Consider the following 14,763-nt stretch of genomic DNA (forward strand, 5'->3'; position numbering starts at 1 on the left):
AGATCATCCTTAAAAATCCAAAAATCTCAAGGCTCCGGCAGTCCGGACCTGTCATCATGCCTCTCGGATATTGACCACTGGATAACGACCAACCACCTCATCCTCAACCCTGGGAAAACTGAAATCCTAGTTTGCGGGAAAACAGCCCTCCTTCTCCAACCGATTCCGTGGCCTCAATCCCTAGGACCAGCACCGGCAACTTCAAATGTGGTAAAAAAAATTGGATGCACATTGGACATGGACTTATCCCTCCCAATACACCACCTCCATATCTAAAACCTGTTTCTTCCATCTACGGATTATCAGGCGTATTTTCCCTTACCTCACCTATCTTCACTGTTTCTCTGCCATCAACTCCATTATCTTGTCCCGCCTAGACTATGCAAACTACCTCTACCTAGGCGCTCCAGCGTTTCAACTAAGGAAACTCCAATGAATCCAAAATGCAGCCGCACACCTACTCATTAAACTACCTCCCAGAGAACACATGAGCCCTATACTAAAAGTCCTCCATTTGCTCCGGATTGGTCGACGCAATACCTTTAAAGCCATGAGCATCACCCACCGCGATATCCACAAAACCTGTTTGGAATTCCTACAAGATAGAATCCTGCACTACCAGCCCTCAAGGAGTCTCAGATCTTGCACAGCATATCGCCTAGTAGTCCCACTTCACAACCTCTTCAGGCGGATCCTCGTTCTCCGTCCAAGCGCTGATCATCTGGAACTCCCTACACCTCCACATTCGCAATACTGAAAATAATCTGAACTTCAGAAAGACCCTAAAATCCTGGCTTTTCCCAACATCCTCTTGAACCCCTCCCCCTCTCTAAACTACACTTGCTGAACCCAACATTCCTATACACCAATTACAGCACAGATGCCGGCAGAGTTTGCAGCGAATCACCTCGACAAACTATCGCCCCCATGCACAACACTCCTACCCGATAAATACCGCAGAGAAGACAGCAGCATTCGCTGAGGCAAACCGCACTAAACCATCCTCCTCCTCCTCCAATCACAGAACCGATAATCGGCAGTGTTCGCATCGGCTCACCCGTACAAATTATCGCCCCATGCACAACAACATTCCTACCTGATAAATACATCAGGGAAGCCGGCAGCATTCGCTGAGGCACACCGCAATAAACCTCACTCACCCTCACTGCTCAGACTTTCACTTCACAGAGGCTACGAACAATGAGACCATGCCGTCCACACTAGACAAATCAAAGAATGCTGCAGCCGAACCACATTAAAGCATACAGTACGTATACCTTAGACCAGGTATGTGGACACAGGCCGCAGGCACGGCCAAACATCGATGCACCATAGAATGCAGCTATGGCTATGCCATTCTGGTCTAGCAGCGCACACAGCCGTCCACACTGAAACCCCTGACATGCCTCAACACCTCTGCCACTAGCATGCAGCAACTACCAACGAAAGACATTCGGTATACCTTGGCAGACATCGAATCTTCAGCAATAGTACTCTATCCAAAACCACCAACAGCGCCCACCCACGTGCCTGACCTCTTGGGCTGCTTAGTGGAGCCTAGCCAGCCAACTAAGTCCTAAGCCGGTGAAAATGCACACAAGCATCTCTTAATCTAAACTCTTAAAACCTTCCACCACATTGACTGTGGTCAATGAGGGCGTTCCAATCACAAAGCGCATTGAGGCCATACAAATGGGGAAAGAGCGCTAAATAAATAACTGAATACAATACAATACATCTGAAATCACACACTTAAGGACTGCTATGAGAAGGAGCCTTTTCCTGCCCACCCCTACCCTTCCAATTACTCCCCTGGCATGCAAGTACTAACCCCACATAACATTTTCCATTGCCTAAAAATATATGCATATGAATGCAGGGCTAACAATTATAATTACATTGCATTCCCTATTTTGAAGATATTTGGTGTTCATAAAGCATTCTGTGCTTTTGGGAGTCTACACTCTGATTTAAAAAAAACTCAGAAAGGAGCATGTGCTGGAGGAGGGCACAGATTTTAGGGAGCTAACTGGTGCTTTGCTTGTGCTTTCAAAATAAAAATGCCCCTTTGCACTTCTTAATGAGTTAAGAACGCGTTGTCCAAAACAATGGCCTCTTAAAAAGGCCATCACTTGTAAATCGCAACCGCTTTAAATGCTCTGCTTTAAGAAAGAAAGCGATAAGCAGTGCTTAAATGGCCAGCTCCGGCCGCTGGGATTTGGGGTATTTGTCTCTCCAGAGTCTCAGCAGGAGGTTAAGATATACACATTGGCTCACAGGACAAACCGAGCTCAGCCTCGTGGTAGAACAGCTGCATTTGAAAAGATAGTCCACAACACATGCAAGCTTCCCCATCATCATGCATGCTGAAGCTTGGGTCGTCTGTGTGCTCAGAGTGCACTGCAGCAAGTTTAGCTACTCTGAGCACACAGCAACGTCTGTCCGGGGCCCCATCAGGGCAGGGCCAAGTGCAGCCGCACATGTTGCACACGCCTGGCGCTGGCACTGTCAACAGTAGTTGCAAAGCAGTGAAACCCATCCATGCACTTTACATTTTTTTAAATCAGGTTTTCTTTTGCTCCATCTCCTGAGGGCCTGCTGTGATGTGTTGCATGATTTGCAAGAACATATTGTTGTGGTCTGATTAATGATCACACGCAGGCAGGGGATTGCACTTAAGCTTATTTAATCACAACGTATACGTAGCACTTGCTTCTCCTCCTTAGCTACAATCTCCGTGCATAAGTATATAATATGGGTATCTGGTCTTTCCAACTAATGCCATTGCATCTAATGCGATTCCATCGAATTTTTTCCATCTAATAACTTTGCATCTAATGCATATTTTTGGGGGGGTAAAGGGTTAATTTTTGTTTAGTTGCATTATAAAGGGTAAAAAACGGGAGTGGGGGGAAAAAATTCATTAGATGCAAAGCTTTTGGATGGAATAAATTTGATGAAATGGCATTAGATGCAATCGCATTAGATGGAAAGACCATAAACCATATATATGTCATATGTGGAGTCACTGCTAGCTTCATCTGTATGCAGGGTTATGAAGTACGTCTCTGACAAGGAGTCTGCAGGGGGTGAGCGTTGGGCTGCCCTCCTTACTTCCGCTCGCCGCGCTCCTAATGTAATTTAGTGGGAAGCCTGCTTCACATCTCGCGCTTTCACTCTCGTGAGATTTCCTCACGGGACTTCCGTGAAGTCCTTTACTCTACATGCCTCCTTTTGTTGGACAACTTGTCTTACTCCATCACATAGTCGGTGTACCTTCCTGGCCTTCTTCTTTCTCTCTGTGGTCGACTGCTCTATGAATTCTCTTCTTTCGGTGTAGCACTTTTTTCACTGTGTCTCTCTTGTCTCACTGCACTCCTCTTGAGACTGGCTTCCACTTGGGATGCTGCCCCTTCATCCTGCTCCTCTTCGTGTTCCGGTTGTTCTCTCGTTGTCGGTTTCTCCTTGGCCGAACTCTCCTCTTGATTTCTTTGCCCTTGTGTTGCGGGGCTGGGTGCTTCTCCTGTCTCCCTTTCGTATAGTGCCACCCTCTCCAAGTTCCATTGCTTACCGTCTTGGGTGCGTACATGGTTTGTCCCATGCTGCACTACCCTCGATGGTCAGCTGAACTTGGACACAGTCACGGGATCTCTATGCAGCATTTTAATCTTCATCAAATCCCCTTCTCGGACTGTGCTTTGTTGTGGCTTCCTTCTTTCGTCAATATATATCTTCATGTTTTCTTTGCTCTTCTTCACTCGCCACACCAATTGTTCCATATCCACTTTTTCATCCTCTCTTACATTTGCCAACCATGGCGGGACCAGGGTGGACGCTGCCTTGAGTCCTCTGAGGAGATGCAAAGGCGATATGTTGGTGACCCCATTGGGGGTAAGGCTATGAGCAGCTACTGCTTCCTTGACCGTGCTGAGCGGATCGAGACCCGCTGCGGTGGCTAACTGCAAGGCTCCCTTAATGAACCTGTTGGTGAGTTCCGCTTACCCATTTGTTTGTGGGTGATATAAGGCAGCTTTGATTTGCTGGATATTGTTCTCCTTCATAAACTTTTCCATTTCTCTAGATACGAGTTGAACTCTGTTGTCAGTGACCAGTTCTCTAGGCAACCCTTCTCTCTGAAAAATGTTCTTGAAGAACTGAATCACAGTAGTTGTGGCTATGTTGGATACAAAGTCAACTTCTATCCATTTGGATATATAGTCCACTAACACTATGCCATACTTGTGGCCCTGTTCCATTAGCTCTCACGGGCCTATGAAGTCCATGCCCAATTTTTGCCACACTCCTTCTGCCACTTCTGTGGGGTGTAGTGGTGCTTGTCTTACCTTATGCTACTTGTCACTATTCACGCATTTGTGACACCTCTCTGTCATTTTCCATATTTCTAAGTCCATTCCTGCCCACCAACATGCGTCTCTCACTCTCCTTTTAGTCATGTTGTTTCCGAGATGACCGGCGTGAGCCCTGCATATGATGGTTCTTCTCATTTCTATGGGTGGGATTACTTGGTCACCTCTCATGAGCATACCCTGACATTCAAAGATTTAATCTGCAACTTTCCAATAGGGACGCAACCCCTCTGGAATGGACTTCTCGTCGGGCCACCCCTTCCTGACCAATTCCGTGATTTTGGTTGTGGTGGCATCCTTGGCTGCTCCTTCTTTCCAGTGCCCTTTGCCCATTTTGAGGAATTCCCGACTCCTCAAATCAGTGAGTGATGCGACCACACATTCATCTTGTAGAAAGCTGGTCTCTGTGTCTTTGCGCAGTGGCAGTCTGGACATACAGTCCGCCTGGGCATTTTTCCACCCCGCAAGTGCTGTGTTTCATACATGTATTCTTGCAGCTTTGCTGCAATGCGAGCCAGGCGACGTGTCGATGTTTGGGTCCATCCCGGGCTCAGTAGGTGCAGTAGGGGTTTGTGATCAGTAACCAGAAGAAATTTCGTATCCCAGACATATGTGCGAAAGTAATCCACAGCCCACGCACATGCCAACCTCTCCTTTTCTATAGTGGAGTAATTTTTTTCTGTTTGCGAGAGTGCTTTGAACACGAAAGCAACAATGTGCTCATCATCACCTTTCTTTTGGGGGAGGGTTGCCCCAATTCCATACACGCTGGCATCCGTAATGATAATAATTTTCCATTGTGGTTTGAATGGCTTTAGACAGGACGCATGCATGAGGCCCTCTTTAACTTCTTCAAACGACTTTGTTTGCTCTGCCTTCCACTGGTACTGCGCACCTTTCTTGAGCAATTCTCTCATGGGAGCGGTGGTCTCTGAAAAATGTGGCACGACTTTTGTGTAATCTTCGGATAATGCCAGGAATTATCTTAATTCCTCTTTACTGTTTGGAGGAGGCGTCTTCACAAAGGCTTTCAGTAAATCCTTCTTGGGGCTGATGCCTGCCTTGGATATGGTGTATCCCAGATACTCTACTTCGTCCGCCTGCAGTACACACTTATTATAGCATAGCCGCACTCCCGCTTCTTGTAATTTTGCCAACACTTTGCGGAGAGCTGTATCGCTTGTCTCCTTGTCCTCTGAGTAAAGTATGAGACATTTCCAATGTTTTTCAAAAGGGAGTCCATCATGCGCTGGAATGCAGAGGCCGCTGAAGACAATCCAAAAGGCACGCTGGTGAATTGATACATTCTAAATGGGGTTATAAATGCAGTGAGGGGTCTGGACTCCCGATGTAAACTGATCTGGTTGTATGCGTTCCTCATATCTAGTTTCAAAAAGACTTTTGCCCCCTTTATCAGCAAAATCAGCACATTTATGCTCAGTAATGGGTAAATGTTCGCCACCACTTCCAAGTTTAAACTTCGTAAGTCAATGGAGATGCGTAAGTCACCGGTGTTCTGTTTCTTTATGAGTACCACAGGGCTGAGCCATTCTGATGACTCCACCGTCTCTATGGTTCCTTCCTCTAGCATCTTGTTGAGATTTTCTTTTAGGGCGACTGGTCACCGGCACCGGTCTCACCCTGTGCTTCACTGGTACTGCTCCTTGTTTTAACCTTATCTTGTGTACATAGTTATTAATTCGGCATGGCGTGTCTGAAAATAATTCCGGAAATTCTTCTTTGGTGATTGAAATCCCACTTTTCTTTATGGAGAGCACTTGTCCTTCCACGCTGGGGTCGAGCCTAATTTGCAATTTGGCCTGGTCATCCCAGCTTAATACTGGTGGTCCATTTTCTGCAAAGTGCACTTTGGTTTTGGTGACTCTTCCTTTGAATTCCACTGGCGCCCGGATGTATCCTAGGAGATTCACACTGGCACCTCCATAAACTGCGGGACTAATGTTTGTCTAGTACGCCTCTACTCTTTATTTTCCCACCATGCTTTCGTACAAGTTCAATGGTAGTATGGTGAGGTCTGAGCCTGAGTCCGCCATTACTCTTGTTTCAAGACCACGGACTTTAATGGTACAATGGGGCTTTTCCTGGTTGTGGAGCTGTTCACCATGAGAACTGTGGCACATGCTTCTTCATCCAAGTAGGCCTCATCTCTGCCCTCTTCACTCTGGATTGCCACCACAGTCTTCTTCCCCTTCCATGTGCACACCGACACAAGATGTCCATACCTTCTGCATTTCGAAAACATTCTTTATTCCTTGCCAGACATTCCCTGCTGTTGGCTAGGTGGCTAGTACTGGCGCATCTGTGGCACTTCAACGGTTCACGTTTCCCTGCTGCGTCATATCTGGCCTCTCGTTGCCCCCTCTCTCTCTTCTGCCTCTAGATTGTACCCACTGTACTTCTGGTGACTGCGAGGTGATTCCCCACTCCTTGTGCCTGCTGGACGTCTCTTCCACCTCCTTCACAATTGGAATTGCTTTGTCTAACAATATTTCCTTCTCAAGGATAAACTTATCTTGTACCTTTCCGTTATTCGTGTGCACTATGAGCATGTCACAGATTCTTTCTTCTGATGTAGCTCCAAAAGCACACAATGCTGCTTTCTTAACTTGACCACATAATCGTCCGCAGGTTCCTGCATCCTGCCATAGAATCTAATTCTGTGTAGTTCAACGTTTTCTTTACATGAGAACCTCCTGGCTATTCTCCTCTTTGCCTCCTGATAGGCATCATCGCCTCCTCCTGTCGGGGCTTCTGGTTTAGGCCTGCAAACGTTCTTTGTCCTTCCAGGCCCAGCACATTCAGCAATATGGCCTTCTTACGTGCAGCTGGATAGCCCGTACCCCCATTGCTTCTAGGTACGTTTGAAACAGAGGATACCATTGGAGCCATGGAATGGCTGGCTTTCCTGGGACTTGCAGGAATGGCGGCGGTGGCGTTGCCCCTTGCATCGTGGGGTAATTGGGTCACCAATTATTTTATGGTCCGATTAATGATCACACGCAGGCAAGGGATTGCATTTAAGATTATTTAATCACAATGTATACACAGCACTGACTTCTCATTAGTTACAATCTTAGTGCATACATATATTTATCATATGTGGAGTCACTGCCAGCTTCACCTGTATGCAGGGTTATGGAGTAAGTCTCTGGCAAGGAGACTGCAGGGGGACATAGTTGGGCTGTCCTCCTTGCTCCCGCTCGCTGCGCTTGTAATGTAATTTACCGGAAAGCCCGCTTCACATCTCGCGCTTTCGCACTCGTGAGATTTCCGCCGGGGACCTTCCGAGAAGTCCTTTACTCTACACATAGGTACACTTTATACAATGGGCCGGGCATAATACCATACAAACAACGCCCACTGCCCATTTTTAGCCATCAGTACGGCACTTTCCTTTGAAAAAAGGCTGGGTAGTTGAGTGTCTCCTGCACGGCTGCACCATGATGAAATGTTGGCTAGATGATCACTTTCTCTCTGGGGAATGTTGTTTTTGCCAGCTGCTGAGCAGCTGAGATTTTGCTGCAAAGCAGATGCAGTCATGGCAATGGCCGTATATTCACTGTGAAAATAGCATCAGGGTGACAGAGTCCTTGCGAACATTCCAGGTCCTCAGTATGTCTCATGGTAATGAAGAGTAATGAACGAGCAGCATCCACTGCAAGGAAACAGAATTGGCATGTTTTTTGCTCTTGAGCACTTTGCTGTGGTTTGTGTAGCCATGCTGTTTGCTTTGTATAACAAACTACCTGTTCAAGGAGATGCTTGGGGGAGGGGGGAGGGGGGAGCCTGTTTTATATTCTGGTAAGTGAAAGGCGTAACGTCTATTGTAAGACCAATTATTTCCCCCACCATTAACCAAACCTTACACGTCAAAAAAGCCTGCATCCATTTTGCATAAAAATCCAAATCCTGTGCTTGCCCTTTCATTCATTCCTAGCTATAAAAGTGGCAGGTGCTAACAGGAGGAGAGGAGCCACGTTTCCCTTTAATTGCTCGTTTCCTCTTGGCCGGCTCACCTATGCCCACCTTCCTCTTCCAAAAGTATCAGCCTATCTATTGCTTCCATCAAGGACCTAAAAAGTGATGTTGGCAAATGCTTTAAGCCAAAGACAAGTCTCTTATCAGCAGGTAATTCATTTTCTGTAGCGTTCCAATATTTTGAAGCTTCTTTGCCTTTTATGGGCATACCGCTTTTTATTATCTTCCCTTTCAGGCCTTCATATATGTTGCGCCACTCTTTCAAACTTCTGTGGCAACGTTTTGGATTTTATTTTTAAATGTAAGATTTACTGCAGTGCAGCACGTGTGATGAACACAGGGCCCGCAAAATAAACAAGTTCCCCATTCGCACAGTCTTGCGCCTGTGTGGAGGAATCAAAACCAGGCCTTAAGCTCCAAATAGCAGGCAGTAGAAAGAGAGGTTCTTAATGGATGATTGGGCTCCCCTGCTTGAGAAAGTGCAAAGGAAGCTTGCACTTGTGCTGCCCATGCAGTAGATTTATTGTTGCATGGAAGGCAACCTTGCACTTGCTCTATCTTTGATGTGTATACATTTTTTGCATATGAGGGGAGCTTGCACCGGCCCTGCCTTGGCTGCACATATATTATGCATGTGATGGAAGGCTCCACTAGCCCTGCCCATGATGCTAGCACATTATCTATATGAGGCAAACATGCTTTGGCCTGGTCCATGCTGTGCACATATATGTGTTCACAGCTTGCGCAACACTTGCCCTGCCCATGTTCTATTTATGTTCTTTATGTGAAGGACGCCTGCACAGTTCCCACCTAGACTGAACCTATATCCGGCATGTTAGCGAAGCTTGTACTGGGCCTGCTCGTGCATCACATATTTTGTCTCGGTGAGACAAGCTTTCACCAGCCCTGCTCATGCTATACATAGAATCTTGTTGTGCAGTAACTTTTCATTAAATGTACCCAAGGGTGGTATGCATAGGATTGGAGTATGTCTGCCCGTGCTGCACATTTATCATGTAGGTGAGCGTCACTTGTACTCCCCTGCCCTTGCTGTAAATGCTCTGTGTGTGATGACATCCTACATTGCCCTGTAATTGTTGTGCCTGCTCTGTCTGTAAGAGATGCTTGCACTGTGACTGCTAAACATTTGAGCTGGTGTGTGTACATGGGAAGTGTATTGTTGCCTTGGTTAATGTTGTAATTGTTCTGTTTGTGATGGGTCTTGACACACTTTTACATATGATGATCTATTCTTGTATGAAATGTATGTCACATTACAGTGATATCGTAACTGTATTTTTCTTGGTGAACTGAGGGATAATGCTTTATGATTCCACTCCCTAGGGTGTCACTCAGGGCGGGGTCAAACAACATCACTTCCTGTGATGTCAATGGGGTGGAGGCATGTGATGTCACTTTCGCTACCCCTGGCATTTTCAGGAAATGATGTCCCTGGAGGAAGGTGGATCTGGCAATTCCACCATCCGCTTCTGTGTTTTCTTGGGCAATTTCATCACAGTGCTAGTTATTATAGCTATAGCTTTCTTTGCCTAGGATGCACAGTTTAAGCAGATGGTTGGAAAAGGTGTAATTTTCCTTTTTGGCAGCCTTTATGTGCTTTGTGATAAACAGATTCCTTGCAACAACTGGTCGCTTGGTGGAAAGGCTTCTTACAAGGGAAATGAAAAACACTTGCCATTAATTAATATCACATTCACACAAACCACAGCTTTCATAGACTTTAGGGAATAGTATTCCACTGAGCCGTGGGGAAGATACTTATAGGTGACACCTTTAGGGGTCAGCGGATGCGTACACAAGAATCACAGGTAAATAGTGCAGGTCGACATGGAAATACCCATGGAAGTGAGAGGGGATGTCAGCAGTACCCACTGTCTTAGTAAATAGTGCAGCTTTGATAGAATTTACCTGAACAAATGCTAAACAGAGCAGATTTTCTACTATTTACCAGATAACAAGGAAAATAGTGCAGCATTTATACTATTTACCAGGACAGGGGGTAAATAATGCTGCTCTCTAATATTTGCCAGGACGTAGTGGAAGCAGGTCTGGGATCGTTTTTCAAGGAGACAGTTATCACCAATTGTCATGATAAACATTGACATTTTGCTTCTACCTACCAGGATGAAAGGTAACTAGTGAACCTTCTTTACTATTTACCAGGAGGGCATGGAAGCAGCTATGAGAGAGTCTTAGGCAGGAGCCATACTACAGTACCGATTGTCCTGGTAAATGGTGCAGTTTTGACATAATGTAACAAGAGGAAGGCTAAATGGTGCAGAATATTTACTATTTACCAGGATGATGGCTACATAAAGCAGAATCTATAGTATTTGCCTATACAAAAGAAAATTAGTTTACATTCCACTATTTACCAGGACACATCGGAAGCAGCGCTGATAGAGTCTAAGAGGGAAGACCCATTGTCCTGTAAATAAAATGTTGCTATTTGCCGGGATGAAGGGGTAAATCATGCACATTCTCTACTATTTAACAGGACATAATGAAATCAGCCATTCAAAAGTCTTAGAGGGGAGCTAATCACTTCTACCCATTTTCCTTGTAAATTTACCAGGTCAACGGTTGAAGGGCAACCAATACAGACGCTCTACTATTTACCAGGGCGTAGAATGCAGAATTTCTACTATTAACTAGGACAAAGTTTACATACTGCATATTTGCTACTATTCACCAGGATGCCTTGGAAGCAGATTGGAGAGGGTCTTAGCCGAGGGCCTATTGGTGTTAAGGATTGCCTTCTGGCAAGGGTATAGAGGCCTTACCTTTTTGGATTTCTTTTAAAAATAAAAGAATATATGTATTTCTCTCTCAAAAAGAGGCATTCTGCTGACCAGATCCCCTTCTCCACAAAATACATGGCAAAAGTAAAGTGTATCCCTGTGCTTGGCTGAAGAAGTAGCCTGATCTGCAGCGTATGGTGCCCTCTGTCAGAAAAGAATTCCAATGCAGGAGCTGCATTTAAGATATGCACTTCTGTTCCCAAAAGAACATAATCATGAGAGTTACTATTCTGGTGGTAGTTGTAAATGTTAAATATAAGCCATTCCTGAGTTTAAGGTACAGTGGTTAGTACTTTTATACTTATACTTATTTAAGCCACAACATATTTTGATATCATAGGTGTCAGCACTGTGAGCTCAGCTCAGCTCAGCTCAGCTGTGGAAGGTTTATGTGGAATCTAATCAGGCAGCCTGCCTCTCATTTGATCCTTTATGATGTGAAACGGCATCCATTTTCTATTTTACAGGAAGTCCTAGCTCTAACATTCTTTGCTCACTCTCAGACTCCTTTTTAGTAATGTAGGGCCCATTTTGTAGTGCTCCCATTTGCCAGCTTGACTATTCTCAGCCTGAAAACTACTGAGCTCTTCTGAATACATGTTTTTAGAAAGAAATGATTAGCTCAGTGTTTTATGCAGGCTCAACCTTTGAACAGCCTTGGCCAAGACAGGAGATAACACATGCCTTCCCGTCTCCCATCTCCCACAGATAATGGCACAAAACTACAAATAGATGTACCAATAATTAACGAAGAACTGACATGCTGTGTACATTACATGAAGGAAGAATTTAAACAAACTGCCGAGCCACAGATGTGCAGCGATGTTAAGTCAAAGCAAACATAGATTAGGTACCAAGAGTGTATCCTTGTGCTGGGGTTGGTCTGAACCTTGGAACTTTGTGAACAATTAATCTGTACAAACATGATGTAGATTAGACATGTAGGCATTTCGGAGAAAAATGTATACATTCTAGGCAACGCACAACCTAAGCAAACTAGAAACTGTATATAAGGATTTGTAACCCACACCGTAATTACTCAATTTCTCTATGACTGTCCGCAGACATAGTTGAACCTGGGTCTGCTTGAAGTGAAGAAACTTTTGTTGTTCTTTGACTTGTGACTGTGGGCTCTTCATTTTATTTGCAGAAAGATTTTTATACTGACAATTGTTGCCCGGAACGTGGGGCTCGTCCGGAAGATGATCCATCACTTTTCGAGGACGGAAGTAAATGGACGCAAGGACCAGTGAGTACCGGGGGCTCCTGCAGATCTGAGACAGTGTTTCTCGCAGCTGCTACTCCTGATCCACATCTGTCTATTCTCACAGAGGTCATCATGGCGAGAGTCACGAACCGTAAACTGCGACTGAGTTTTCGCTTTCTTGGAAGGCCACGAGAGGGGTTCGTTTGATGGGGGACTGATTTTTGAATCAGGTGAGTTTGTTTCAAACTGTTTGTATATAAAAATACTTTGGAAAATATTTTGCCGGGTAAACATCGTTTTTGAAGCAAATTAAAATTAAAATGCCTGGTTTTAGCAAGATGCGCACCTGTTGGGCAGCACTTTGTTGCAATAGAAAACAATGATATGGTCAGCCTGCCCCGTCAGAAGGTTTAGGAGCAATAGTTTTTAATAGTATTTGGCACCACCAGACATGAGCCAGAACTTCAGTGGCCGTGCCTTGGATCTTTTGAACTAGCTAGGATACAACACTTAGAGTCAGTACTGTTGCGGAAAAAGGCTAGACCTGCTGCTTTTGATGCATTTCGGGACTGGCGCAAAGAAGCCACCCAGTGCCTCAAAAGTAGGGAGAAATGTGCACACAGACACATTACCCAAGCAGAAAAGTCTTTAGCACATGACCAGCAAAAACAAGATGAAGCTCTCAGGGCTATGGATAGGAGCTTCCAATTAGAAGTGCAGAAAATATACCCATCAAAAGATTTGCACACATCTGATGAGTTAATAGACAAATTGTTGAATGAAAGGCGAGCACCTCCTTCGGCACCGCCACCCCCTCCCTATGTTCCACCACCACCTGCACCAATACAGCCACAACCACCAGCTCCCGACACAGGCAGTTGGCCCGCACCTCCTTCCACATTGGAATTGCCCAAAACCTCAACCCGATCTCTCCTGCCACTTCAAATACCCCTCTTATGCAAAATACACGCTCCCTCAGCACCCAAAGGCCAGGGCTTCATAGCGCACTAACAAGAAGAGTAAAGGGAAACTTAGAAGTGAAATTGGAAGAATATATGTTAAAAGGGGATGAAGCAGCTACTCTCAACTCTTTGCCCAACTTTTCTGAAGATGAACGAAGACATTTATTAGAACACATGGGGGACGTACTTGCCCAGCTATGGATGAAACTCACTGTTACAGCGGTACCGCTAACTTACAGCGACTGAACTATTTTGTTTGCACCCTCACTTCATTGGAAGGAGCACAATGGCATGTCTCCAACTCATTATTTTTGAAAAATGAATTGGACGGCTTATACCTAGTTAGATCTTGCCCTACATTAGATACATTATATGTCCAGAAGAGTACCCTCCCCACTGAAGAGATGCATATCATCACTAAAGATGCTCTCATATGGATTTCGGATGCCTCTATCTCCCCTATGGAGATCCACAGCACTTTCACTCAATATTCCCCATCCGTTCAATGGAAAGTGTTAGAAGTTATGGCTGAATTTATGCAAGATGAATGCCTTAAGAATAAATTGTGCTGTCCAGCAGATATTATGACAATATACAAACACACATTTACTAATGACATCCCGCCGACCTCACTGTCCCTCGACCTAGCTTTCCTCCTTAATAATCGATTTGAGAATCCCACTGCGCAACTGCGCATGAGAGATGTGCCGCCTACTCTTGTGCCCGGCCGAAAGAGGAACCGGCCAATGGCGATGTACCTGCAACGATTATCCCTGCGCATTATATCTCGCAATTTGTACATGTCCCCTTCTCGAGGCAGGAAGTTAACACTCTGAAATAGTCCATCCCTGACATCAGAAAGAATCCCACAGTATTCCTTAAAGAAATTCAGTCCATTTTGAACTCCTCAGTTTTCACTTTAGGGGAAATAGACTTGTTATTCCTATGTCATATTGCCGGCAGACTTATGGAAACAGGTCAGAACCGTAGACGATGCAACTGCATTTGGTGATGCATGGGCTGCACTTGAGCTGGCAGACAGAACAAAAAGGTAGGAGAGAAACTTCCACAATGCATACTGGCATTACCTAACCAAATTGTGAACAAACTTAAAACTTTAGTGCCGGAGAAAATGATTCTTTGGGATAAGTTGACCACCTGCATGCAAGGGAAGACAGAGGGGGCCACAGAATACTTTAATAGGTTTGAGCGAGTGTTTTCGTATTTCAGTGCCCTGGATTTGAGCACTGAACCAGGGAAAAGATTGTGTGCTGATAAATTTATACGTGGACTATTGCCCGACATTCAGTCTCAAATCACTGCCTCTGAAAGTGAATGGCAGCCTGAATCACAATCCGAAATCCTACATATGGCCCAGTATTATGAGAATAGAGTGAACAGTGAGA

The 14,763-nt window shown here is 45.1% G+C and overlaps 1 protein-coding gene and 1 long non-coding RNA gene across 2 annotated transcripts in view; one reads left to right on the forward strand and one right to left on the reverse strand.

The window, feature by feature from the left end:
- The window catches only part of TMEM232 (transmembrane protein 232), a 1,143,478-nt gene that overhangs the window by 736,237 nt on the left and 392,478 nt on the right, over positions 1-14,763 (reverse strand). The window lies entirely within an intron of this gene.
- On the forward strand, positions 8-12,608 carry LOC138510063 (uncharacterized). Its single transcript, XR_011280308.1, has 3 exons — positions 8-210; positions 12,339-12,437; positions 12,520-12,608. It is a non-coding gene; the product is annotated as an uncharacterized lncRNA (long non-coding RNA).

This window comes from Ambystoma mexicanum, chromosome 6p (genome assembly GCF_040938575.1).
Source record: "Ambystoma mexicanum isolate Mex_15411 chromosome 6p, UKY_AmexF1_1, whole genome shotgun sequence".
In the NCBI taxonomy this organism is placed as follows: Eukaryota; Metazoa; Chordata; class Amphibia; order Caudata; family Ambystomatidae; genus Ambystoma; species Ambystoma mexicanum.